A 26,750-nucleotide genomic window follows, 5' to 3' on the forward strand; every position below is an offset into this window, starting at 1 on the left:
GGAAGCTGTACGCCAATAAAGCAAGATGAGCGCCGCAACCCCAGAGTCGGTCATGACTGGACCTAATGGTCAGGGGTCCCTTTACCTTTACCTAAAGGGTAAACTGCAGTTCCCAGGATTTGGGATGGGCACTTTAAATGTAAGCAAGGCTTCAGCAGGAGGGGGAGGCTTCCTGTTTCACCTCAGGCGGCAGAATGAGACGGGTCAGCCCTGGTGAGCTGTGATGCCGCATTTCAAATGATCTCAGCTAGTTCTTCCAAGATTAAGAAAACGAAGCATTAGTTATCTTTTCATCCAGTGATGAGGATACAGTTGTTCTTAAGAGACATGTGACCCTTCAGTTTAATGTCTTTTGTTTCTGCCTTTCTTCTCAAAGCGAAGAATTTGAAAGGAGATTCAGTTCTAAGAATAATCAGAAGTGGGCTCTGTAAGAAGGCTGGCGTACTACTTCCATAGATAACTCCCATGTAGCCTTTCAAGTCACAGAAGAAGAAAAAGGAGTAATAGTTTTTAATTTGCAAAAGGGGGGGGGGGGGGTTGGAGAAAACCAGCAAGGCCAAAAACAGGAGAATGAATTGGCTGGAAACAAATGCTCATTACTGACAAGGGGAACTCTCAGCTCCTACTGTAATTCTGAGGAACTATTTTGAGGAACTGTTCAGTTCCTAGTAAGGCTGAACTATTCTTTCAATGAAGCAAAATGTTTTCTTGCAGATTAGGAGGGAGTGAAATAGATAGAACCACAATTCTGTGCATGTCTCCTCCAAAGTAAGTCCTGTTCAGTTCCCTAGGGCTTACTCTCATGTAAGTGGGTACAGGATTGCAGCCCTTATTGTTTTTAGATAACCGTTCTCAGAGGTCAGGATCCGTGGCTCTCCCTACTACCCCAGTGTTATAAGGGGGGGGGGGGACTGCTCCTTTTCTCTTATGGCGTATCCAAGAGCCAGTATAGAGTCCTTAAGTAGGTTCCTTATCGGTAGGAGAAAATAACAGAGGCCAACCAGAGTATATTGAGAAGCAAAGAGGCTAGTAAGCCTGATCTTTATTAAACTGTTGCAACAGGGTGCCCACACACCACATCCAGGAGGGAGGAGAGAACCCAGAACAATGGTGCGCATTTCGAAATTGCCCACCCTGTAGCCCAAGATCCCCACCCCCTAAAAAGCACACATACATCATGGAAGAAGGCGGTCTACAGCAAAAAATCCTGTCTGCCAGGATACCTAATAATGGTCACTGATTGCATTACCTGGGCAGCCTGGTCATTCTTTTGTTATGGTTAATGGTTTAGTTCCTGAATCCAGGTCACAGGTTCACCCTATTCATACACAAATATGCCCTTAAGACAGGATTTGTAAGCAAAAGACAATGAGGAGGCTTTCCCATTTCCTTTCTCCTGGCAGAGAAATATTTGAGGTCAATTTGGAAGAGTCAAAATGGCTTCAGGATTGCTCTCCTGAACTATTTCAGACACGTGGTTTACGTTAAGTTGTGGGTGAACATATCAGACGACACAACGATTCTTCAAACAGCTCTTGTTTAGTCACAGGCCAGAACAGAACTGAACTGAAGGGTTCAGCCAGCCTGCTTATATAGAGCTCCACTACAATGCAACAGTAACCACTTTCTGTAACTATCCAATCACTGAACATCACTTTCAATCCCTTATTTGCATATGTGGACCTGAGTGAAAACTATCTACAGTATCCCCCTGCTGGCCCAGGGTGAGAACTTCAGTACATAACAATTTATATACTTATGCATGTGTTTGCCTTGTACTTTTATGAACATTTAATTTATATTTGAGACCTTAGGATTCTTATAACACTAGTGAGACTTAAGAACGTTGTATTTTTTAAAAAAATGATATTTATTAAGAGTTTAATAGCTACAAAAAGAAAAAGAAAAAAGAAAAAGAGACAAAGCAACAGTGAAAATTTAACAAACAGTACAACAAAAATAGATAGAAAAAACAATACCACAAAAAACCAAGAAAAAAAATTAAAACATTTAAGAAAAAAAAAACACATCCAAGTTTCAATTCATTATCTTTCATATGCTTATTTCCTCGACTTCCTCGCACCTCCCTTTTTTGTATTCTAGTTCAAAAGCTAATTCAACAACTCCTTTCCCTCTTTCTCAATTTTTGTTCTGTAATTTATCCTAACAGAGACTTAAGAACGTTGTAAACCTGATCATCTCCTGCAGTTTGGTGGGATGATGTTTACCGCCTGCTTGCTAAAAAGCACCCTTTTATTTTTCCCTTTTAACTTCACTTGCAATTGGATTCATGAGGCTACAGCATGGACTGATTTCAAAATATATATAATTCCAAGGTGAGGGCGAGGGGGAGTCGGTCCCTGTCCTTTGCTTAAGGCTTTAAAAACCTTTCCCTAGATGAAATGGTCTGCTTCTTTCGTTTTGCGGATCAAAGGGAACCAGGAGGTTAAAGAAATATACAGGTTTGCAAAAGCGGACGAGAGATATGTGTCAAAGCCAGTGCACAGCACAGATATTTCAGCAGGTGTTGGTTTTCTGCACTTTCCTGGCCTGCGATTTAAGAAAAATGGCTCAGCTGTAATGGAACCTAATGTTGTCGTGCTGGGCTTTGCTTTCATCTTGAAAACCACAGGATTCATTCATGTTTTATAATATGCTGTACTAGAAGATCCATTCTAACGCAGTATTATGCATATGAACAGGGTCTGAGTGTATGCAGGGAAGCTCAGTTATCGTCTTCTAAGGAACAAATTCCTAGGCCTTATGTCTGCTAAGATGTACTTAGGAACCTAAGGAAGCAGGAATTGGAGGTCCTACATACAGTATTTTTCGCTCTATAAGACGCAACAGACCACAAGACGCACCTAGTTTTTGGAGGAGGAAAACAAGAAAAAAAATATTCAGAATCTCAGAAGCCAGAACAGCAAGAGGGGTCGCTGCACAGTGAAAGCAGCAATCCCTCTTGCTGTTCTGGCTTCTGGGATAGCTGCGCAGCCTGAATTCACTCCATAAGACGCACACACATTTCCCCTTACTTTTTAGGAGGGAAAAAGTGAGTCTTATAGAGCAAAAAATACGGTAATCCCATCTCATGGATCTAGTTAGGTTGGCCAGGCCTTGTCCCACCAAGCCATTCTGAGCTGTCCTCAGCCATCTGTTCCAGACTGGCTGTCATATATGACATCCAGCACTAGAAAGTTGAAACTGTGGCTTAAAACTTTGAAATGCAGCTAATGGAAAACTCCTGAGCCAGTCCTACCTTTGCACAGTGACAGAAAGAGATTCCAGATTCAAGAAGTGCTGACTTTCGGCTGCAAAGAAAGAATCAGGAGCACACTTCAGTGTACTCTCTCTTATTCTGAAATCATTTTTTATTTGATTTTACAAATATAAGTTAATAACAATACTAAATGCATATTTACTGTATACCTGAAGGAACGTCTCCACCCCCATCGTTCAGCCCAGACACTGAGAGGTCCAGCTCCAAGGGCCTTCTGGGGGTTTCCTTACTGCGAGAAGTGAGGTTACAGGGAACCAGGCAGAGGGCCTTCTCGGTAGTGGCGCCCACCCATCAGATGTCAAGGAGATGAACAACTATCTGACTTTTAGAAGGCGGCCCTGTTTAGGGAAGTTTGATGCTGTATTGTGTTTTTAATATTCAGTTGGAAGCCGCCCAGAGTGGCTGGGGAAACCCAGCCAGATGGTTGGGGTATAAATATATTAAGGGAAAGGGAAAGGGAAAGGTACCCCTGACCATTAGGTCCAGTCGTGACCGACTCGGGGGTTGCGGCGCTCATCTCGCTTTATTGGCCGAGGGAGCCGGCGTACAGCTTCCGGGTCATGTGGCCAGCATGACTAAGCCACTTCTGGCGAACCAGAGCAACGCACAGAAACGCCGTTTACCTTCCCGCCGGAGTGGTACCTATTTATCTACTTGCACTTTGACGTGCTTTTAAACTGCTAGGTGGGCAGGAGCTGGGACCGAGCAGCGGGCGCTCACCCCGTCGCGGGGATTCGAACCACTGACCTTCTGATCGGCAAGTCCTAGGTTCTGTGGTTTAACCCACAGCGCCACCCATGTCCCTATAAATATATTATTATTATTATTATTATTATTATTATTATTATTATTTATATGGAGATTTCTCTGAATCTTGAGACTTCCCTCCATCCCCTCCATGGGTCTTATTGCCAACATTTTCAACTACATATTATTCCATAATCTATATTTTGTATCCATCCATAGTGTTTGTCATGTTAAAAGTGAGATTAAAATCCTGATAATGTTTTCATCTGCTTGCAGTGATCTCCTAAATGAATTATAATTTTTCCCCATTCTTTTTTAAAGTTTTTGTCCTCTTGGTTCCTGAGCTTTCCAGTCAGCTTTGCCATTTCGGCGTAGTTCATCAGCTTAGTTTGCCATTCCGTTCCGGTAGTAACTCTTTCTTCTTTCCATCTCTGAGCTAGTAGCATCCCGCTTTGGTGTACTCTCAACTCTGCCTTTTGTGTCGCCAGCTTGACTTAAAGCTGGGGTGTAAAGGATCTTCCTTTGCTGCTTTGCAGGAATGTAAAGAGCATCCTTTTGCAGCTGTGACCTGCATTTAAGCCCCACCTGCAAATGCTGATTCTTCCCTTGTAGAAAAACTTGAATTCAAAGTAGATTCTTCCTTTGCAGCCATCGTTTGAAGTGTGAGTCACCTGACAGCAGATGATGTCAGTTTTCTACACTTGACATCGTTATTTTTTGATTGGAAGGTAACACTCCTGACCATCTGTCCAAGTGGCCCACCATGAATTCTGGGACTTACTGCTTGAAAAAGGATTTCGACTTTGAGCTATGCCCTACCTCAGCTTAAGCACATTCCTTAAATCATATTCATTTAATAAAAGAAAACCAGCCGTTATTAAGGGTCCTCTTCATTTTGCTTTCTTTTCCAGCTTTAATGTTCCACAAATTTCCTCCTCCACCCTCCTTTTTGGGGGGAGGGGTGGATACAAAAACAAACAAGTTCAACCACTGTACCAATTTCCAGGACAACATGAAAGACCTGTACAAAATATTGAACAGGGATGAGATTCCTCATAGTACAAGGCCGGCTCATTAAAAGTGACAGCTTCTGAAAAGGGTGAAGCTCTTTCATCTCGGCAGACAGGACCAATTATTAGCGAGCAGCTCTATGCATTAAAACTTTGCCTTCTGCCTGGAAATAAAAGAGGAGAGCAAGGTTCTCTGGCCTCGTAGCCAACAACCCAACCACAAACTGCAACTGGGGCAATTTTGATAAGAGCAACTTGCAGAACTTGGATCAAGTCATCACCCACCCCCAATTCCCTCACTGCCACTACCAATGACAGTCAAGAGGCGCTGCTGGGCTTTAAAGAAACGCTTTGCCGAGCTTGCATTGTCACCTGCATGGTTTTTCAGCCTGCAGTCTGAGGCGTTAACTCGAGACGAGGAGCTGTGCGTAGACCTAGGCGCATTATTCAAAGCCTTTGAAAAAGTTTCCCTGAAATATACTCAGAGTCGAGAGTGGATTTCATGCTCTTTATTCAGGTCATAGTAGTGAGGAGGAATGAAAGTCCCCTCAAAGTATCTGCTTTATATACATTATTTACACAATGGGCTGCACGTGATTGGCTAATTGCGGAATTCTCCTGTAGGCCAATCAGGTTGTGGATTCACTTCCATCTGGAGCTGGATTGGGTGGCTCCTGCAGACCAATCATACTGCTGCATTGTTCTAGGACCAATCAGACTGCTGCATTCTGAATCCTATTGTTCTAGGACCAATCAGACTGCTGCATTTTGGATCCTATTGTTCTAGGACCAATCAGACTGCTGCATTTTGGATCCTATTCAACTCAGTACATAACATTCCCCTTAACAAATTTAGGGCCATTGCACTTCTGAAGCAAACTAACCTTGGCAAAGTGTCTCCGCAAATTGTATGCTTGTACAGAGGTGGGCAAGTTAAACCCGCTCTGTTGATGGAGAGATGGGAATTTGCATTAGTCGTGCCTTCAGCTCTTCCGTTACATTAGCTGAGTTGCCTGCCTTGTGCTTAGCAGAAGCTCACCACGCCAGGAAACATAATTTCCCTTGAATGCGCCCACACACCGACCGCTGAACTTTTGGTGTTAGGTAATCAATACTGAGAACCATTCCTTTTAAAATGTGCACTCGTTCTGGAGAGTAGGTTCAATCAGATTATGAATCCGTTTTGAACCTCGTGAACCCACTGCATTTCAGTACGTTGTCACGAGGAATTCTTCCTTGCATAAGGAGGGCTTTGAACTTCGAAAGAGTACAGCACAAAGGAACACATTCCTTCGAAACACGGCACAAATTGTCCTGTGTAGCATTTTGCATCAATTACAGATATAAAAGTACCTATGCTAAACTTGTAGTGGCAGGAGGAGGAGGAGGAGAAGAAGAAGAGGAGGAGGAAAATGAAGAAGAATTAAAAGCAACTTTGTTGTTGTTTAGTCGTTTAGTCGTGTCCAATTCTTCGTGACCCCAAGGACCAGAGCACACCAGGCACTCCTGTCTTCCACTGCCTCCCGCAGTTTGGTCAAACCCATGCTGGTAGCTTCGAGAACACCGTCCAACCATCTCGTCCTCTGTCGTCCACTTCCCCTTGTGTCCTCCATCTTTCCCAACATCAGGGTCTTTTCCAGGGAGTCTTCTCTTCTCAAGAGGTGGCCAAAGTATTGGAGCCTCAGCTTCAGGATTTGTCCTTCCAGTGAGCACTCAGGGTTGATTTCCTTCAGAATGGATAGGTCTGATCTTCTTGCAGTCCATGGGACTCTCAAGAGTCTCCTCCAGCACCAGAATTCAAAAGCATCAATGATTCAAAAGTAACTTAGAATCATATAATTGTAGAGTTCAAAGGCATCCCAGGAGTCATCTAGTCCAACCCCTGAATAGCTTCGTCAGTAGACTCTTAATCTCAGGGTTGTGGGTTCAAGTCCCATGTTGGGTGAAAGATTCCTGCATTGCAGGGCATTGGACTAGATGACCCTCATGGTTCCTCCCAATTCAACAATTCTATGAAATCTAGTCACTTTTTAAAGAAAAGTAACTCAAAGCAACTTAACCACAAAGTAATAACACATACCTCCTGCCAACCTAGCAGTTCGAAAGCATGTCAAAGTGCAAGTAGATAAATAGGTACCACTCCAGCGGGAAGGTAAATGGTGTTTCTGTGTGCTGCTCTGGTTCGCCAGAAGTGGCTTAGTCATGCTGGCCACATGACCCGGAAGCTGTACGCCAGCTCCCTCGGCCAGTAATGCGAGATGAGCACCGCAACCCCAGAGTCGGCCACGACTGGACCTAATGGTCAGGGGTCTCTTTACCTTTAATAACACATACATTGAAAGCAGAAGAAAAGAAAACAGAAAAAACAACTCATTCACATTTTTAAAAGGCAGGACTAAAACATCCCACTTGTTGAGGGAGGCAGCAGATAATTAAAAACCAAAGGCCTGGCGGAAGAGAAATGTTTTTGCTTGCTGCCTAAAGACATGCAATGATGGCGCCAGGTGAGCCACTGCTGAAAAGCTCCATTCTTGTGTTGCCTCCTTCTGGGGCCCCTGTGGAACTGGCACATGGAGAAGGGCCTCCGATGATGGTTGGAGGGCCCAGGTTGGTTCCTATAGACAGAGGTGATCCTTAATTTTATTTAAAGTGCAGGGATACTGAGTTATGTACTGGCTGTGTAATAGGTCCAGTAACAGAGATGGTGTGCCTCTGAATACCAATTGGTGGGAATCACAGGTTGCACATGTAAATCTTCCCTGGGTCCAGATAGGTAGGTCTCAGGCCGCACTATGCCTCTCCAAGGGAGGGGAGGAGCCCAATGAGAACTGAGTAGCCTCAGGATGTTAAGTGTCAGCTGAGGGTGGAGAATGTGGAATGCCATGCTTTGAGGGAATATCTGGCTGGAGATGGAGATGGAATGCGGGTGGCGCTGTGGGTTAAACCACAGAGCCTAGGACTTGCCGATCAGAAGGTTGGCGGTTCGAATCCCCGCAACGGGATGAGCTCCCGTTGCTCGGTCCCTGCTCCTGCCAACCTAGCAGTTTGAAGTATGTCAAAGTGCAAGTAGATAAATAGGTACCGCTCCGGCGTTTCCATGTGCTGCTCTGGTTTGCCAGAAGCGGCTTAGTCATGCTGGCCACATGACTCGGAAGCTGTACGTCGGCTCCCTTGGCCAATAAAGCAAGATGAGAGCCGCAACCCCAGAGTCGGTCACGACTGGACCTAATGGTCAGGGGTCCCTTTACCTTTACCTTTACCTGGCTGGAGAACGCTGACCAGGAGTCTTCCCAGTAGGAGGGAGGACACACACACACACACACACACACACACACACACACGTGTTTGTGTGTGATTTTCTCGGTTTACAAAAGTACGTGCCTTGTCTCTTTTTTTCAGGTTTTACAGTCCTCCTTACAAATCAGTTCCAATAATAATAATATAATAATAATTTATTATATATACCCCGCTCATCTGGCTAAGTTTCCCCAGCCACTCTGGGCAGCTTCCTTGTTGTGAGACCTTAGTGTTGAGTACAGTGGTACCTCAGGTTAAGAACTTAATTCGTTCTGGAGGTCTGTTCTTAACCTGAAACTGTTCTTAACCTGAAGCACCACTTTAGCTAATGGGGCCTCCTGCTGCCGCCTTACATTTTCTGTTCTCATCCTGAAGCAAAGTTCTTAACCCAAGATACTATTTCTGGGTTAGCGGATTCTGTAACCTGAAGTGTCTGTAACCCAAGGTACCACTGTACAGTATAAGGTTGGGGGGGAAGAGGAGGGAAGAGGAGGGGGGGAGGCTTATATTATTTTGTATAGTGTACATGTGGGGTTTTGTGCCAGTGTCAACTGGGTAGGTCCTCTTTCTATGTGTTTATTACATTTCCTTGGTTGTGGGGGGTATTGGGGGGCAGGGTGTGTCTGGTTGTCTGTGGTTGGCCGCAATGGGGTTTGTTTGCATTTGTGAGAGGGGGAGGCCTATTTGAGTCAGGTAAACCAGATTGATTCTCATGCTGTCGGTGGATTCTTGTTGTCGTCATGTTGGGCTGCGTATGTAATAAAGGGGAGCCATACTGGGGTGAAGGCGGGGAGGAGACGCATTTTGTTGCAGTTCCCTGTTGTCCCTCTCCGCAAAGGAAAACGGAGACGAAAACAGGCTTGCCAAAACAGATACCTAGTGAACGGGGACAAGTCGGGCACACGCAACATCTTTCTTCCTTGTATATTGCAAAGGTTTTATAAAGCACCTTTCACGCTCAAGGTGTTTCCAAATGCTTTACTGGGTAATGAGTTAGGGACTGGCGTTCCGGCGGCTGCTAGCTCATTCCGCATGAAATAGTGCGCACACAGCCTTGCACAGTAAACCTGCCTTTGCTGTGAAGAGATATTGCTTTGAAGAGCTTGTTCATTTCCCTTTCTTCCGAATAAGTGCTGAAGGATTTTATTGGCGGTAGACGGCTCAGCTCAGCCTGCCTGCGAGCACATCTGCCCACACCTATATCTCTTAAATGACTGCTGTGCTGGAGCTGGAAATGGTGCAGGAATCGTGAAATATGCAAGCAGGGATCAAGCCTGGTTTTTGTTCTGTTTTTTGCAGGTGCTGTGAAACTAAATCTGTGCCCGCACTGGCAGGATATCTCTCCCCCCCCCCCCTTTCTCATTTTTGCTTTTCTTTTCTCCTTGCAACTGTTCTTCCAAGATATCCACCACGCCTGGCTTTTTGGTGCATTCATAGTTCATGCATGAAAAGATCAGCAAAGAAATGTCCCTCTGAGGGCGATACAGCACTCTGCCTGAAATCGAAGCTGGGAAGGGTGGGGTGGCAAAAAGGTAAAGGACCCCTGGACGGTTAGGTCCAGTCAAAGGCAACTGTACTGGGTGACTGTTGTTTTTGTTTAGTCGTTTAGTCGTGTCTGACTCTTCGTGACCCCACGGACCAGAGCACGCCAGGCACTCCTGTCTTCCACTGCCTCCCGCAGTTTGGTCAAACTCATGCTGGTAGCTTCGATAACACTGTCCAACCATCTTGTCCTCTGTCGTCCCCTTCTCCTTGTGCCCTCCATCTTTCCCAACATCAGGGTCTTTTCCAGGGAGTCTTCTCTTCTCATGAGGTGGCCAAAGTATTGGAGCCTCAGCTTCAGGATCTGTCCTTCCAGTGAGCACTCGGGGATGATTTCCTTCAGAATGGAGAGGTTTGATCTTCTTGCAGTCCATGGGACTCTCAAGAGTCTCCTCCAGCACCATAATTCAAAAGCATCAATTCTTTGGCGATCAGCCTTCTTCATGGTCCAGCTCTCACTTCCATACATCACTACTGGCTGGGTGACTGAGGAGTTAACAACTATAGGAGGGAAAACTCTGGTGCATTGTCTGATGGATTAAACGGCTGACTGTTGCTAGAATCTCCAGGGCTCAATGGTGACTGTGTGCACATTTTATAGAAGAACGGAGGCCTTCTTTGGACAATGTGCTGGGCCCGGGGGTAACCCGAGTAATGCGGTCCAGGTCCAGTCCTGAATCCAAGGGACATGAACACCCAACTGGGTGACAGAGGCAGACACAGCCCATGGTGTGCTACTGCAGCACATCAAACACAGCACATAGTAAGTTTCCTGTTTCTCCTCCCGCTTGCCAGACCGAGATTCCACCGCCGGCAGGAGCAAAAATATGGGTTTTGCATTTTCAAAACTGGCTTCAAGAATCACCGAGTCTACAGCAGGAGCTGTCTTTCAAATCTCTGTTGACTTTCTCCGCTGATCAGTTTAAAGCCTCAGAAGTCTGCAGTGTCTGGATTCATTAGATAAGGGAAAGGGGCCGTCTAAACCATGGCAAATCTGAGTTGCTACAAAGGTTTGCTGTTGCAAATTAATTTTCAGGAAAACCCCCGCTTAAGTGCCACTGTCAGGGTGTGGGTGTGCTCTTGGCTATTACACAAAGCTCTTGAAACAGTTGTTTAAGTCAGTGCGTCAAAAAGGCTGTGTTTAAAAAATAGCTTCGCCTGAGAATTCAGTCGTGCCCTTAGTTTTCCAGCAGTGCTGGTGGGTGTTTTTCTTTTCTGGGGGCAGCCGGGGTTGAGCAGATGTATGCACATAAAAAGTTTGTTTTGCCCCCACCCCCAACACAAACCAATATTTATTTATTTAAAAAAAAACACCTTCCCTTAACGATGCCAGTTTCTGTTTGTGTAGTGACAGTCTTATCCGGGTACATCCTTTGGGCGTGTTGACATTGCTCTAGATAGCTAAGAAGCATAATTAAAATTTCAGTGTAGTACATAGTCCAAGGGATAAAATCACAGCGCAGACCTTGGCAATACTTTTTTGCAATCTGGGCAAATGGGGAGGACAACAGAAAGCAGAAAGACAGGGCTCAGTCTCACATCAGGAGTGCCAGCAAAGGGGTCTCTAAAGACCCCAGACAGAGGCTGCATTCCCACGTAAGTTTATTGTAAAATAATATATGTTTAATGTGCATGAAATGTTATGTGGAGGTTTGCATTTGCAGAATGTCTGCTTTGCAAAGAACAGCAACAAGTGCAAAAGGTTGTGCAGCAAAAAAGAAGGTGGAGTCTTAGTTTCCATGTTACATCGTTGATGACTCATCCCTGGGAGTCTGGGTCTCTCTCAGAAGCTGCCTGAGTATTGAAGAAGTACCGTATTGGCCCGAGGATAAGCCACACCCAAATATAAGCCGCTCCCTTAAAATTCCACAGGCACTCACACCCGTAAATGGCAAGAAAATCCTACGAGTAATAGAGAGGAGCCGCAAGGGGGTCAAACACCTGTTCGTAGCACCATAAATGCAAATTTAAAAAAAGCAACACTGCACTGTAAAATACGGGGAAAGCAATGAATGACATTAGAATTAATTGCACAACAGTCTCAAGCTCGCAGATCAGCAATAAAGCATTTTATTGTTCCATTTTACCCTATGACTGTTTCAGCAGTGATATCATAAAAGCCAATTTTTGTAAGGTCACGAATTTAAGCCGCACTTCAACTTGTCACAGTCAGAATGTGGGGGGGGGGGCTTATATTCGGGTCAATACGGTAACTTGCTTTATCTGACTCTCTCTGGGACCAGAGAGAGCATAGTTCCTGAACTATATTAATAAAACAAATAAACTTAAATAAAACCAGACTGCATTGCTAGTTGCTTAAGATCAGTGTGTTGAGCTGTATTTACAATGGGGTTTTTTGTAACTAGTTTAAAGGCGGTTTGCAGTAAAACTTTGGAATGCTTTTCTTGGTGTGTAGAGGTTATTGATTTATACTCGGCGCAAAGTCCAGATCAAGGAATTCCACTCCCATAACTTCAACATTTATTGTGTTAGTTTAACTGATGTCAAGGCGGTACAATTTGTTCTGTCCCATTTTCGATCACTCCTTTCACACTGCCCAAGCCACGTATTGACTACGTGACAGTAAATGTTAATCACACACATTGTTCCTCACACTCTGTCTACATTCTGCCAGTGGCGTAGCGTGGGTTGTCAGCACCCGGGGCAAGGCAAGTAATTTGCGCCCCCTAACCCGGGGCAAGGCAAGTAATTTGCGCCCCCCCCCCGCTGCACTCTCCCTCCCCCAGATAGTCCCTCTCTCTCTCTCCGCACCGCACGCCTGGCACCCTCCCCTCCACAGTGGGCGGCGACCCAGCAGCTTGGATCGGATTCGCACAGCCAGCACTGCAGTGAGAGAGAGTGAGTGAGCCAGGTAGGGACAGAGAGTTGCGAGTGCGAGCGTCCCCCCCCCCCCCGATGTTGCGCCCGGTGCGGCCGGCCCCCCCCCCTGCACCCCCCACGCTACGCCACTGCATTCTGCCATTCTTCCAGGTTTTCCCTTTTCTGTGCTGAAACATCAGCATGCTTTCTTGCCGGGCAAAAGAAGAAGCATGAGCCTTGAAATGGGCAGGGGATGCAGCACATGTCAGCGTGCCGTTTCACAGCTCATCGCATGAAAAAGGCAGGGAAATTTCTGCGCAAAACTCCCACGGTTTTCCTGGTTGAGGCAGCTGCAAAGAGATTATTTTCCCTAGAATCAAATAACATGTAATAGTAACAGTAATTTATTATCTGTACCCCGCCCATCTGGCTGGATTTCCCAAGCCACTCTGGGTGGCTTCCAACAAAGATGTAAATGACATTAAAATGTCACACATTTTAGAGTTTGTACAATAGTCCTGAATCATGGTTCAAAGGGCTTGGACTAAGGAAACCTCTGTCCAAATTAACACTCAGCCAGTTACCTCAATGGTCAGCTTTTTCACCATATACTCTCCTTCGTCAAACAGCAAAAGTAGGATTCACTTTTAGGGGGAGGAATCCAGTTCATGCATCCCTAGGGGAAGATAAAAGAAATAAATGCTTTTCCCTCCACCCAGTTCCTTTTTATAAAGGCTGCTGCTGAGAGCTTCCTTCCATGCAGTAGAAGGGATGACTCAGCCTGCAGAGAGGAGATATGCTAAGGAGGTGAAACTGGAGAATTTTCTGGTCAGTTTTACTCCCAGCAGAGTAAAAGCAGTGCATCTCAAAGCACAACTTAACATTAACTTCTCTATATGTAGCTTACAGAATTGTTGATATTTTTTTCCCCCGGAGAGATAAGGAGAGGAACTAGAAGTAGATCCTTATTGTAGGGAAACCTCTAAGCGGTTTTAAAAATATATTAATTAACCAATTACGTATGCATAAACCAAGCAGTCAGTCTCATTAATTTCAACATTGTTTGCTTCCAAGGAAAATTTGCCCAATTCGGCTTTAAAACCCTGCTTGCCAATGTCTATTTGATGTCTTGCCTTGGTGACAAGAATGGGGTAGACTTCTTTGTTGAGCCAGCATTTTAAGCCCAGCGATTGTGCTAACGTGCAAGGAAACTCCGATCCTCTGCGTCTGCCTTGCCCCCGTCTGTGATACTGTAAACAACAACAACATCCTGCATTTTGGATTTGTTTTTAAAGATTACTAAGCACAAGGGGACGTGGGTGGCGCTGTGGGTTAAAGCCTCAGTGCCTAGGGCTTGCCGATCGAAAGGTCGGCGGTTCGAATCCCCGCGGCGGGGTGCGCTCCCGTCACTCGGTCCCAGCGCCTGCCAACCTAGCAGTTCGAAAGCACTCTCGGGTGCAAGTAGATAAATAGGGACCGCTTACTAGCGGGAAGGTAAACGGCGTTTCCGTGTGCGGCTCTGGCTCGCCAGAGCAGCGATGTCACGCTGGCCACGTGACTCGGAAGTGTCTTCGGACAGCGCTGGCCCATGGCCTCTTTGAGTGAGATGGGCGCACAACCCTAGAGTCTGTCAAGACTGGCCCGTACGGGCAGGGGTACCTTTACCTTTTAAGCACGTGTGCAGTGCTTTGTTCATTTAGGCCATGGGTCAGCGAAATGAGGGTCGCGGGCCAGATCAGGCCCAATTGCCTTCTGGATCCGGCCCGCGGACGGTCCAGGAATCACCACGTGGATCGCCAGCGTACATGTTCTTTCCCTCTCCCTCACACGGCGGCGGCGCCACCTCTTCCCTCCCTCCCTCCTGGCTTCTCCCTGCCCTGCCTAGAGGAGGAAGGGGGCGGGGCTTTGTTGGTGCCAGCACCAGCAGCGCTAAAGTGGCCGCCATTTTAAGCAGCCCCTCTCCGGAGCCCTTTCGCATGCCACTCATCATCCCACCACTGCCGCCAGCCCGTGCCACTCACAAGACACAGGTAAGCAGCCACTGGGGCTCGTGGTGATCTTGCATCATTCTTTTCCCCTTCAAAATATAGTCCGGCCCTCCACAAGGTCTGAGGGACAGTGGACCAGCGCCCTGCTGAAAAAGTTTGCTGAGCCCTGATTTAGGCAAAGTATTATAGACACATGCAGCTGGAAGGAACCTCGAAGGACATCTAGCCCAATATGCAGAAATGGTGAATCTTATCAGAATAAGAAATCAAGATAAACTTTTTATAGAAGAATGGAAATGGTTTATTGAATATTTACAGATAAATTGTAAACAGATAAGAACATTGGCAGGATTATTTTATAACCTGCAGCTTCATAAGCGTATATATTTAAAGAAGATGAATAAGCGAGCAAATTAAGTTAATTTGGATATGCAGAAGATATTAAAAATAAATTTAAGGAACCGCAGAAAGAGAGGGAAGGAAGTCAGGCTTTGCAATGTCGAAATGATTGTAAAATTAAGTAAAATGTATAAACTTGAAAAGTGTAAATAAAGAATTAAAGGGGGGAGCGGTGATGTCCCTCAGAAGAACGGGGTGCTTTGCCAGCTGCTAAAATCGGGGTTCTTGTCGCTTCACTTCTATACCCAGCTTTTTGCAAAACTAATGAATGCCTAAGGTTGACACAGGAATCACATAAGACTTCCCTTTCTCCCTTTGACTTTTATGGCATGTAGTTTATCTACTCAGAAGCAATTAAAGGCCACATACATGGTGACTTCCTCTTATTATTCAGAAAGAGGCAGGACCCTGCAAAGGCCGCAGCGGGCGGGAGAGATGTGCCAATTGCTCCTGCCGAACTGCTCCAACACAGCCTTGCACTATATCAATTTAACTTTACCATTTGTGTGACAGCCACTCAGAGCCCTCACAGCTACACTCCTGGCGTTGCTTTGTAGCTCCTTTTTTATTGCTGTGTTGGGAAGCAACTTTATCAGGAGGCACTAGAAAGGGAGCGGGAAGTTTCTTGGAAAGGCTGCAGGGATCAAAAATCTGACTTCCACAGTCATCTCTGAGAGATGCCTCGTCGCTGGGTTGGCGAGGTGTATACATCATTTTTAATAATAATACAAGGTGTGACCGGAAAGTAGGGTGAATCATCCCTGTATGCGATAATGGGAACTGCCGGATTCGTGGAGACATGTGGGAGGCGTTTGTCCATAACTGTGCTGGGCCCGGGGAAACCCGAGAACCGCGGTCCAGGTCTGGTCCAGAATCCGAAGGTTCCACTAGGAGTCAGTCCAACAGTCCAACAGGGTCAAGGCAGGACACGAGGCAGGAAACCAGGCAAGGACAGGATCTCAGGCACGATCTGCCATACAGCAATGTTGCTCCTGCAACCTGGGGCGGGGTCCGACTGCCTTTTATCTTTGTTGGGTTAGCGGCCAGTTCTGATCCCCTGGTAACTCACCTCCCTGTTTCGCCCGAAGGCGAGCACTCCTCCTGCGAGTATTCAGGTCTCTCAGTGGATGTAGCCTACCTTGATTTCAGCAAGGCATTTGACAAGGTGCCCCATGATATTCTTGTAAAGAAGCTGGTAAAATGTAGTCTTGACTATGCTACCACTCAGTGGATTTGTAACTGGCTGACTGACCGGACCCAAAGGGTGCTCATCAATGGTTCCTCTTCATCCTGGAGAAGAGTGACTAGTGGGGTGCCACAGGGTTCTGTCTTGGGCCCAGTCTTATTCAACATCTTTATCAACGACTTGGATGATGGACTCAAGGGCATCGTGGTCAAATTTGCAGATGACACCAAACTGGGAGGGGTGGCTAACACCCCAGAGGACAGGATCACACTTCAAAACGACCTTGACAGATTAGAGACTCGATTGGACTCGATGGCCTCGATGGCCCTTGTGGTCTCTTCCAACTCTATGATTCTATGATTCTCTCCTTCTCTCAGACCTTAGTCTCTGCAGCTCGGGAGACGTCAGTGAGTTACTAGACCCAGAGGCTGCCTCAACCTCCCCTGACCCAACTGGTAGTGGAGCAGCTGTAAGTGATGGCCCAGCTGAAGGCAACGAGAGAATCCCCGCATCTGGAGGCAGGGCAGGCTCAGGCCCCTGATTCAGCCCAGCTGGTGCTTGTTGCAGGGGAACCTGTGCAGACTGGGGATCTTCAGGATCAGGACCCAGACTTGGTTCAGATGATGCCTAAGGCAAAGGATCCAGTGTGAAATGAGACTCCTCTGGTTCCGAGTCTGAGCCTGAGTCCCAGGCCATCACAGTATCTCAGCTAACGTATGTGCAGGCTTCTCTGCATTTGTTGGCAGTCCTACGTTCATACGGTAGCATTTAGTAGCTGTTAATACAGTGGTACCTCGGGTTAAGAACTTAATTCATTCTGGAGGTCTGTTCTTAACCTGAAAATGTTCTTAACCTGAAGCACCACTTTAGCTAATGGGGCCTCCTGCTGCCACCACACCTCCAGAGCACGATTTCTGTTCTCATCCTGAAGCACGTTCTTAACCCGAGGTAATATTTCTGGGTTAGCGAAGTCTGTAACCTGAAGCGTATGCAACCCGAGGTACCACTGTAGTGCAGTGCGCTGTGACTGACAATGGAGCAGAGAATCAATATGAAATTCTGTTTCAAATCGGGTAAATCGGCATCGGAAACCCACAAAATGCTCACAATTGTGTACGGAGATAAAGCTGCAACTCAAAAGACAGTGTATGAGTGGTTTAAGCGCTTCTGTGAAGGGCAGCAAACCATCGAAGATGACCCTCAGTCTGGCAGGCAAACAGAATGGCGGCAAATGTCGACAGAGTTCATGAGCTACTGATGCGGAATCAGCGTTTGTCCATCCGAATGATGGCGGAAGAATTTCATATTCCGCGTGAAATCGTTCCTGAGGTTACTGAGTTGTCCCACCCTCCATATTCTCCCAATCTGGCCGCACTGGATTTCTTTCTTTTTCCAAAACGGAAATCTGCACTGAAAGGGCACCAATTTTTCCAACATTTCACATGTTCAAGCTGCTGTGATGAGGGAACTGAAAGCAGTACGAAGAGGGGACTTCTCCAGAAGTTTCCAACAGTTTTCCCAGTACGTTTCTGAGCACAATTCAAAGTGCTGACCTTTAAAGCCTTAAACGGCCTCAGTCCAGTATACCTGAAGGAGCATCTCCACCCCCATCGTTCAGCCCAGACACTGAGGTCCAACTCCGAGGGCCTTCTGGCGGTTCCCTCGCTGCGAGAAGTCAAGTTACAGGGAGCCAGGCAGAGGGCCTTCTCGGTAGTGGCGCCCACCTTGTGGAACGCCCTCCCACCAGATGTCAAAGAGAAAACCACCAGACTTTTAGAAGACATCTGAAGGCAGCCCTGTTCAGGGAAGCTTTTAATGTTTGATCGACTATTGTATTTAATATTTTGTTGGAAGCCACCCAGAGTAGCTGGGAAAACCCAGCCAGATGGGTGGGGTATAACTATTATTATTATTATTATTATTATTATTATTATTATTATATTCTACAAACGTTGTCAACCATGCATTGTATCAGAGGGGGCCTACTCTGAAGGCCTGTGAAGCATGTATGTTCAAATATTTCTCGCTGCCCAATTTCTGTGACCATTCACCAAACATTCCGGTCACACGCCTCTGCTCCTGCCCACCACTGGCATGTGAAAGGTGGAAATGTGGCCGCTAGACTGATAAGCCTACCCTGCCTTTGAGAACAGGAGAACATCTTCGTAGCTTGTACCCTTGGTCTTCACTGTACCAACACCTGGAAGACATTATCAACTAGGCCTATAGGAGAGCATCCCAAACTAACAAACTCCAAAGCAATAAGCATCTGTGCCCGCTTTTAATGACAGCTCCACAAACTGGAAGAGAAGCATTGAATCGACAACCTGCTGGCATTATTTTGCGGCTCCTTTAAATTGAGCAAGAAGCGCCTGAATAGCGGCTATCTTAGGAACTTTCCATTTAATCTTAACGCTATGCAAAGACAGCATTCCTTTAAACTGTCACATTGCAAGATGCATTTTCCTCCGGGTTACCTTGCAGTACAGAAACAGGGTTCTAGAGATGTGTGTTTTGGCCCATAAATCTTCCAATCCGGTAGATGCCCCTCTCTAAATGCTGTCTTTACTGCAGAGTTCATCTGTGACAACATCCCGCAAGTGGCTGGGGGGAAGCTGGATTGATGGAGCTGTTAGCGGCTTCCCGCTCTTTCCAATTTCTCTGTGGGGAGGAGCGCAGCTTCAAGCGGAATTAGTGACAAAATAGGATGCAGCAGGAGGCGAAGAGAAGGGGGAGAGTTTATGGCGAGCACCAAATGCCTTTCCCCCCTTATATTCAAATATTCATTTGCATTGCAGCTGAGACACAGATGTTCTTGGAATTGCGGTTATCGACAAACATTTGTAGGCTGGGAAAACTCTTTGTCTTGGTAAATACAGAGACAGGGGGTGAGACAAAATTGCGACTGCAGAGGGGCTAGTACCCAAAGCTTTAGCTTATCTAGACAATTAAATAAGCAATAGTGTGCTGATGTCCTGTTTGTGTTTAATACTTTGGGGAGGCGCCTTGCTGTTCAGGGGATGGTTTTGCTACTGGAAGAACAGATTTTTGCCACTTACAAAATAAAAAAAGTAGGAGGTGTGCATTCTGGCATTGTAGATTAAAAATGTCACAGAATTATAGAAATTCCAAAAAGAGTGGGGAATGTACAGAGATTACCTAAAATAAACAGTGTCCCCCAATCAAAACCTAGACTTGCTTTGAGTAATATTTGCAAAACAAAATATGGCTTACAAGTATGGTATATGGAGAAGGGTAGAAGTGATGAAATGAGAAAGAAACAGTTTATCAAACAGGAAATCAGGCCTGCTTTGAGGAGGAAGGAGGTCTATTAGAATAGAATAAGAATCGGAAATAGAAAATAGGGTAACATCAGTCCGTGGGTAAGAACTTTCGGATTTATGGTTATATGTTTGTCATTTGTTTTGTGTCTTTTTTTTAGTTTGTTTCTTGTGTCGTGTGTTTATGTGCTGTATTAAAAAGTTAATAAAAAGCATTTTTTAAAATGTCATAGAATTATAGAACTGAAAGGGGGCTTTGTAGACATCTGTCAGTCCAAACATCTGCTTGATGCAGGCAATCCAGAGGTAGAATCATAGAATCATAGAGTTGGAAGAGACCACAAGGGCCATCGAGTCCAACCCCCTGCCAAGCAGGAAAAACCATCAGAGCACTCCTGACATATGGTTGTCAAGCCTCTGCTTAAAGACCTCCAAAGAAGGAGACTCCACCACACTCCTTGGCAGCAAATTCCACTGTCGAACAGCTCTTACTGTCAGGAAGTTCTTCCTAATGTTTAGGTGGAATCTTCTTTCTTGTAGTTTGGATCCATTGCTCCGTGTCTGCTTCTCTGGAGCAGCAGAAAACAACCTTTCTCCCTCCTCTAGGTAGAACATCTCCATCTGATAGCAGTCTACCCTCTGCTTGAAGACCTCCAGTGAAGAAGAGACCATCATCGCCCTCCAGGTAATATTCATCATTGTTGATCTGCTCTCTTATTGCTCAACCAAATCTGTTTCTCCTGACGGTGCCACAACTCCTTTGAATCAAGAAAAAAGTGACAGTAAGTACATTTACAGAGCATGAAGTTTTATATACAGGGGTACCTTGGTTCTCAAACTTCATCCGTTCCTGAAGTCTGTTCGACTTCCAAAGTGTTCCAAAACCAAGGCGTTCTTTCTCATAGAAAGTAATGCAAAACAGATTAATCCATTCCAGACTTTGAAAAACAAGCCCTAAAACAGCAATTCAACATGGATTTTACTATCTAACGAGACGATTGAACTGGGTTCCACACAGTCACAAAAACAAATTAACCGACAAAGCCCCCAAAACAAGAATGCAAAATAAATAGCAAAAAACAAAAGCGCCAAATATAAGCTCCAAATATCACCTCTGTGTTGCGTGCGTGCTCGGGACTCGCCAGCCGACAGACTTCAGCGTGGCACTCAGAACGGAAGCGTAACATTCAAATTGGAAGCGCAGCACTCAAAACGGAGCACGTTCGGCTTCCAAAAAAGTTCGCAAACCGAAACATTTGGCTACCGAGATGCTCAAAAGCCAAGGCATCACTGTATAGGGAAAGCTGCTCAATTCTGAAAATGACTCAGCTGCTAAATATTAAAAGAAAAATGCAGAAATATAGGCACGCAAGCCAGTGTGTCTCCATTGTATAGAACAGGAGTCAGCAACCTTTTTCAGCAGGAGGCCGGTCCACCGTCACTCAGACCATGTGGGGGGCCGGACTATATTGGGGGGAGGGATGAACAAATTCCTATGCCCCACAAATAACCCAGAGATGCATTTTAAATAAAAGGACACATTCTACTCACGTAAAAGGACACATTCTACTCCCAGACCATCCATGGGCCGGATTGAGAAGGCGATTGGGCCGAATCCGGCCCCCAGGCCTTAGTTTGCCTACCCCTGGTATAGAAGGCCATTAGGAAACAAGAATCTTGACATTGTATCCTGGCATTTCCTCATACATTTTCAATGAAATCAGATTGATCTGATATTATTCACTGCTCTGTAGTCTGGAAGCCAAGCTGACTTCTTCAAAGTGAGTGTTTACTAATGAGCCCGAGACACTGATTCTTACAGACACCCACTCGCAACAGATTTGCATAAAACTGGTGTGAATAAAACCTCAGTAATTGGAACCTTGCTTGAAATATGGTACATGCACCCAAGCCGCTACATATGCTATAACAGATTGCTGGAGCAGATTACAGGTTTTCAAATGAAAGCATAACATTTGTGCCATTTGCCAGTAAATCCCCCCCTTCCAAAAAGAAAAAAGAAATAAAATAAATTGATTACTAGACTCAAAGAATGCTGGTTTGTATAATGAGCAGCTGGCAACGTGAAGATTGTGACGTCAGTATTGCCACCTTCAAATATCAAGACCCTCAAAATGTCATGGTTTTGATTTTTAAAAATACATTATAGCCTTCAGAACAAGCCTCCGAGGGGCAGCAGAACGTTTGAAAAATATGTACAATACAAGCATTAAAATCATTAAAAGCAGCCACCATAAAAAGCAGCAGATCCCACAGGAGCTGCAAAAATGATACTACAGTTGGATCCCAAATGCCCTGGAACTCAGACATTTTGGCTCCCAAATGCCACAAACCTGGAAGTGACTGTTCCGGTTTGCGAACGTTCTTTTAGAACCCGAATGACTGGTGGGGTTTCCGTGGCTTCCGATTGGCTGGAGGAACTTCCTGAAGCGAATTGGAAGCCGCGCTTTGGTTTCCGAATGTTTTGGAAGTCGAATGAAGCTCCAGAACGGATTCTGTTTTGACTTCCAAGGTACGACTGTAAAAGCAGTTGTGAAGAATGATGGACTTCCGGGGCAAATGATGTATTTCGCTGGCACTGAATGGGCATCAGAGTTGGCACTTGGCAAGCTTCTTCAGGGAAGCAGTTCCAAATATGAGGTGCCAAAACGAAACAAATAAATCCCTCTCCCTGGTCACAGCTCTCCAATAGAGCAGCCTTTGGGGAATAAATGCACTACAATAAGAAAGAAAAAATACAGATTAATTTTCTGTTCCTGGAGGAGGCTGGTGGAAGAAGAAGAAGAAGAAGAAGAAGAAGAAGAAGAAGAAGAAGAGGAGGAGTTTGGATTTTGATATCCCGCTTTATCACTACCTGAAGGAGTCTCAAAGCGGCTAACATTCTCCTTTCCCTTCCTCCCCCACAACAAACACTCTGTGAGGTGAGTGGGGCTGAGAGACTTCAAAGAAGTGTGACTAGCCCAAGGTCACCCAGCAGCTGCATGTGGAGGAGTGGAGATGCGAACCCGGTTCCCCAGATTATGAGTCTATCGCTCTTAACCACTACACCACACTGGCTCTCATACTGGTGGAACTGGGGGGAACCTAATGTTCTGATCGTATTTTGTTGAAAATCAATAAGAATCACAGAGAGGAGAGAGGAGAGGAGAGGAGAGGAGAGAGAGAGAGAGAGAGAGAGAGAGAGAGAGAGAGTGTTTTGGAGGACTCACATGAAAGAAGGTGACCCTCAAGTAACAAGGGTTTTGTAGGTAGACAACTAGAACTTTCAGCCCTGGGATTTGGACCAAGGCTGGGTCTTCTGTTCAATGGCTCACACCCCTTCTCCAACCTATCCTTCCATACTTCAGGAAGGAGCCATGGCTCAGTGGTACAGCCTCTGCTTTGCATGCAGAAGATACACAGCATCTCCAAGTACGGCTGAGAACGTCCTGTCTGAACCCCTGGTGCCAGTAAGTGAAGACAACGTTGAAGTAGATGGACTAGGGGTCTGTCTCAGTGTAAGGCAGGTGCCTATATTCCTATGTTCCAGGACTCAGGCCAACTTCTCATCTGTGATCCATGCTAATTCCACCAATAATCTGCCCGAGAACTCAAAGCAAGGACTCTTAACAGCAAAGTCCTTTGTTGCATATGCAACCATAGGAGCCTGCCAAGGGATTTTGATTTGGCAGGTATCCGCTAGGAGCTACAACAAATCTTTTTTGCATGTCGCCTATCAAGTACGTACCAAACAAGAATGGCCTTGCATTCCAACTACCAAACACTGCACAATAGAAATCATCCTTGTAATCATAAAGGTAAAGGGACCCCTGACCATCAGGTCCAGTCGTGACCGACTCTGGGGTTGCGGCGCTTTATTGTTCGAGGGAGCCGGCGTACAGCTTCCGGGTCATGTGGTACAGCTTCCGGGTCATGTGGCCAGCATGACTAAGCCGCTTCTGGCAAACCAGAGCAGCGCACGGAAACACCGTTTACCTTCCCGCCGGAGCGGTACCTATTTATCTACTTGCACTTTGACTGCTAGGTTGGCAGGAGCAGGGACCGAACAACGGGAGCTCACCCCGTCGCGGGGATTCAAATCGCCGACCTTCTGACCGGCAAGTCCTAGGCTCTGTGGTTTAACCCACAACACCACCCACGTCCCATCCTGTAATCATAGTTTAAATCAAATGCAATTGAATGACTAATGCAAACATCTGAATGTTCAGAGAGCAGTGGACTCACCTCCACTAAAAGCCTCTCTAACTTAAGAGGGAACAATGTACGAGGCTTCAGGACAGACTAAGCCCACTTTGTAACTTACTCTACATGGGGCTGCCCTTGAGACTGACCCAGAAACTCCAGAGGGTGCAGAATGCCACAGCAAGACTCCTTACGGGGCCCTCACCGCGAGATCACATTCACCCGGTGCTATACCATCTGCACTGGCTCCCGGTGGAGTACCGGATCAGGTTTAAGGTGCTGGTTTTAACCCTTAAAGCCCTATACGGCCTAGGACCCTCGTACGTACGGGACGGCCTCTCCTGGTATGTCCCACGGAAGACCTTACGGTCTTCAGATAAAAACATCTTGGAGATCCCGGGCCACAGGGAGGTTTGGCTGGCCTTGACCAGAGCCAGGGCTTTTTCGGCAGTGGCCCCGAACTGGTAGAACACTTTGTCACAAGAGACTAGGGCCCTGCGGGACTTGACATCTTTCCGCAGTCTGACCCCCTCTCTCCTTCTGTAATCCTCATAGAACTCTAGCACAATGGTTGCCATTAATTTGATTCTGAATTGATTTTAGAATGTATTTTAATTAATTGACTGTGTGATTTTATGTACACTGTGCTGTTTTTACTTGTTAGTCACTCTGAGCCTGGCTTTGGCCTGGGAGGGCGGGATAATAATAAAAAATTGTAATAATAATAATAATAATAATAATAATAATAATAATAATAATAATAATTCATTGCCCCTGTGGAGAGTGCCCAATGAGAAGCAGGCATGAGTGTGCCTCTAAGGCTTCCCACTTCCTACTAAGTACATCGTTGGGAGAGTTGTCTGCCCCCCTCCCCGGCTCAGAATCCACATAATGAAATATGAGTCCATCACTTTCTGTTGTGCTGGGATACTTTGGGGGAGCTCTGGTTCCTGATTTGGCCCAGCGGGAAGGATTTTTTGCTGCAGGGTTTTGCCTTCTCTGCCTAGCTGAGAGAAACCAGGAATGGGTTTAATGCAGGGGTCAGCAAACTAAGGCCCGGGGGCCGAATGTGGCCCCCCAGGCTTGTAAATCCAGCCCGCGGACCCTGCTGCCCGCTTGGTTAGTCCCCACACACTGTGGACGCCTCGCTGTGCGGGGACTGACTTCCGTGATGCTGGCACGGCTTCTGGGTGGGCGGCAATACTGGTGCGGCTTCGGACTGGCTTGCAGGGTATTTATATTTTTCAAAATATAGTCCGGCCTCCCACAAGGTCTGAGGGACAGTGGACCAGCCCCCTGATGAAAAGGTTTGCTGACCCCTGGTTTAATGGAACGCTTTGCTCCTCGGCATAGTTTACAAATGGCAGGCAGGTAGGAGAGAAGTAGAATACAATGCTTGTGTATCCTGAAGTATTGGACTTGCGAAGGAAGCGTTTTGCCATGTCTCCTGCCTCCAGGTCCTGAAGGGGGCGCTGTTCCATATGATACACCAGTCACTTCACTCAGAGTGGGGGAACCCAAGATTGTGGCTCTTGACTCCTCCTTGGAATGTGAGGCCTCTCCTGCTTCACCCTCACCATGCAAGATCACACGTCTGCAGAACAGGCAACAGGCCCTCTTGGCACTGCAAATAGCTCTCATCAGTTGTGGAGTGGGATAGTGCCAGCCTTTTTCAGAACAGATTGCTTCAAGTCGGGGATGGGAAACCTCTGGCCTGCAGGCCACTCTTGAGCCATAAGCCATTTCCCCCTAAACCAACCAACCCATCCATCAGCTGATGTCCCTCAGTGATGTCAGCTGATGGGTGTTGGGTTGGAAATAACTGGCAGACGAGTCGAAGGTGTCCATGTGGGAGGCATCTCCTAGATCGAGGCTAAGAGAGTCCCTTTTATTGTATATTACCCCCATTGCAGCATATGCGCTTGGTGCTGATTGGATACACGTGGGATACGTACAGGCATCGTACGTATTACACACAGTATGATAGAGTTACACGCAGGCATTACACATCTTACTAGGTAGAAACAGTACAGGGACATGCTAATCTATGATAGATAGGGATGGTACGCAGGGATTATATAGAAGCACTTAACATTCTTCTAGTCTGTGGCAATAAACAGGGGATGTGTATAGTTAGATTACAGAATGATGACATCAACTTAGAGAGTTAGAGCTTTCCGTGTCAGGGTCGTACAAACAAGGCACTGGGTCATACAGAAGGCACTGTGTGAGAGAATTCCACCTACGCAGGCCTCTGAGAGATGCAACAGGAACACAGGAAGGAACACATTCTTAGTCACATAGGATAAGGAGTACAGGAACACATTCTTAGTCACATGGGATAAGGGATACTCTACAATGGGTCAGGGCAGGGAATGCGCTGGCAAAGCAGCACCCAGCAAGATGGAATTCTGCACATCCCCGTCCATCAGTCCCATCCTCACCGGCAGGGATTGCCCTGGTGAAGCAGACCCCTGCTGGGAGCAGGATGGAGCCCTCTGTTCATCAGTTGGGGAGCAGAGAGTTCAATCCTGCAGGGCTCTGCTTCAGCACTGCACTTCCTGTGGGGAAAGCACCAATGAAGCAAATGCCTTCCTCCACCACAACCACTTTGTGGGTCAACTCTGATAGGTCAGCAGGGCAGCCTACCTGCCATCATATGGCTGACAAGTGGGTTGTCCCACCTTCTGTCAATCTGTCCCAACCCTAGTCTTTGCTGAGTCAACATCTTTCCAAGTGAGCAGAGCCCGCTGGGAGCTGTCCAGGGTGCTGACTTGCATTGCCCTCACCTGGACTTGAAAAAAGCTCTGGTATTCATTGATTATAGTTGGGTACTGAACTATCGCCTATTGTTTACCAAAACCAGATTAAATGTATTTCCATCTGAAGTTCTCAACAGCAAACTGATCAGCATACCTTATCAGAATAGACTTTGCTAAGTTCTCAGGCTGTTGATTGTATGAAGCGTATCCTACTACACTGTGGGCCAGAGATCAA

General features: G+C 46.3%; 2 long non-coding RNA genes across 2 annotated transcripts in view; one reads left to right on the forward strand and one right to left on the reverse strand.

Annotated features, from left to right (window-relative positions):
- The window catches only part of LOC310665336, a 93,767-nt gene that overhangs the window by 26,000 nt on the left and 41,017 nt on the right, over positions 1-26,750 (reverse strand). The window lies entirely within an intron of this gene.
- LOC310665377 lies at positions 18,345-23,417 on the forward strand. The gene is made up of 3 exons (XR_014505440.1): positions 18,345-19,856; positions 20,157-20,235; positions 22,919-23,417. It is a non-coding gene; the product is annotated as an uncharacterized lncRNA (long non-coding RNA).

This window comes from Podarcis tiliguerta (genome assembly GCF_965153285.1).
Source record: "Podarcis tiliguerta genome assembly, chromosome: 1".
NCBI lineage: Eukaryota > Metazoa > Chordata > Lepidosauria > Squamata > Lacertidae > Podarcis > Podarcis tiliguerta.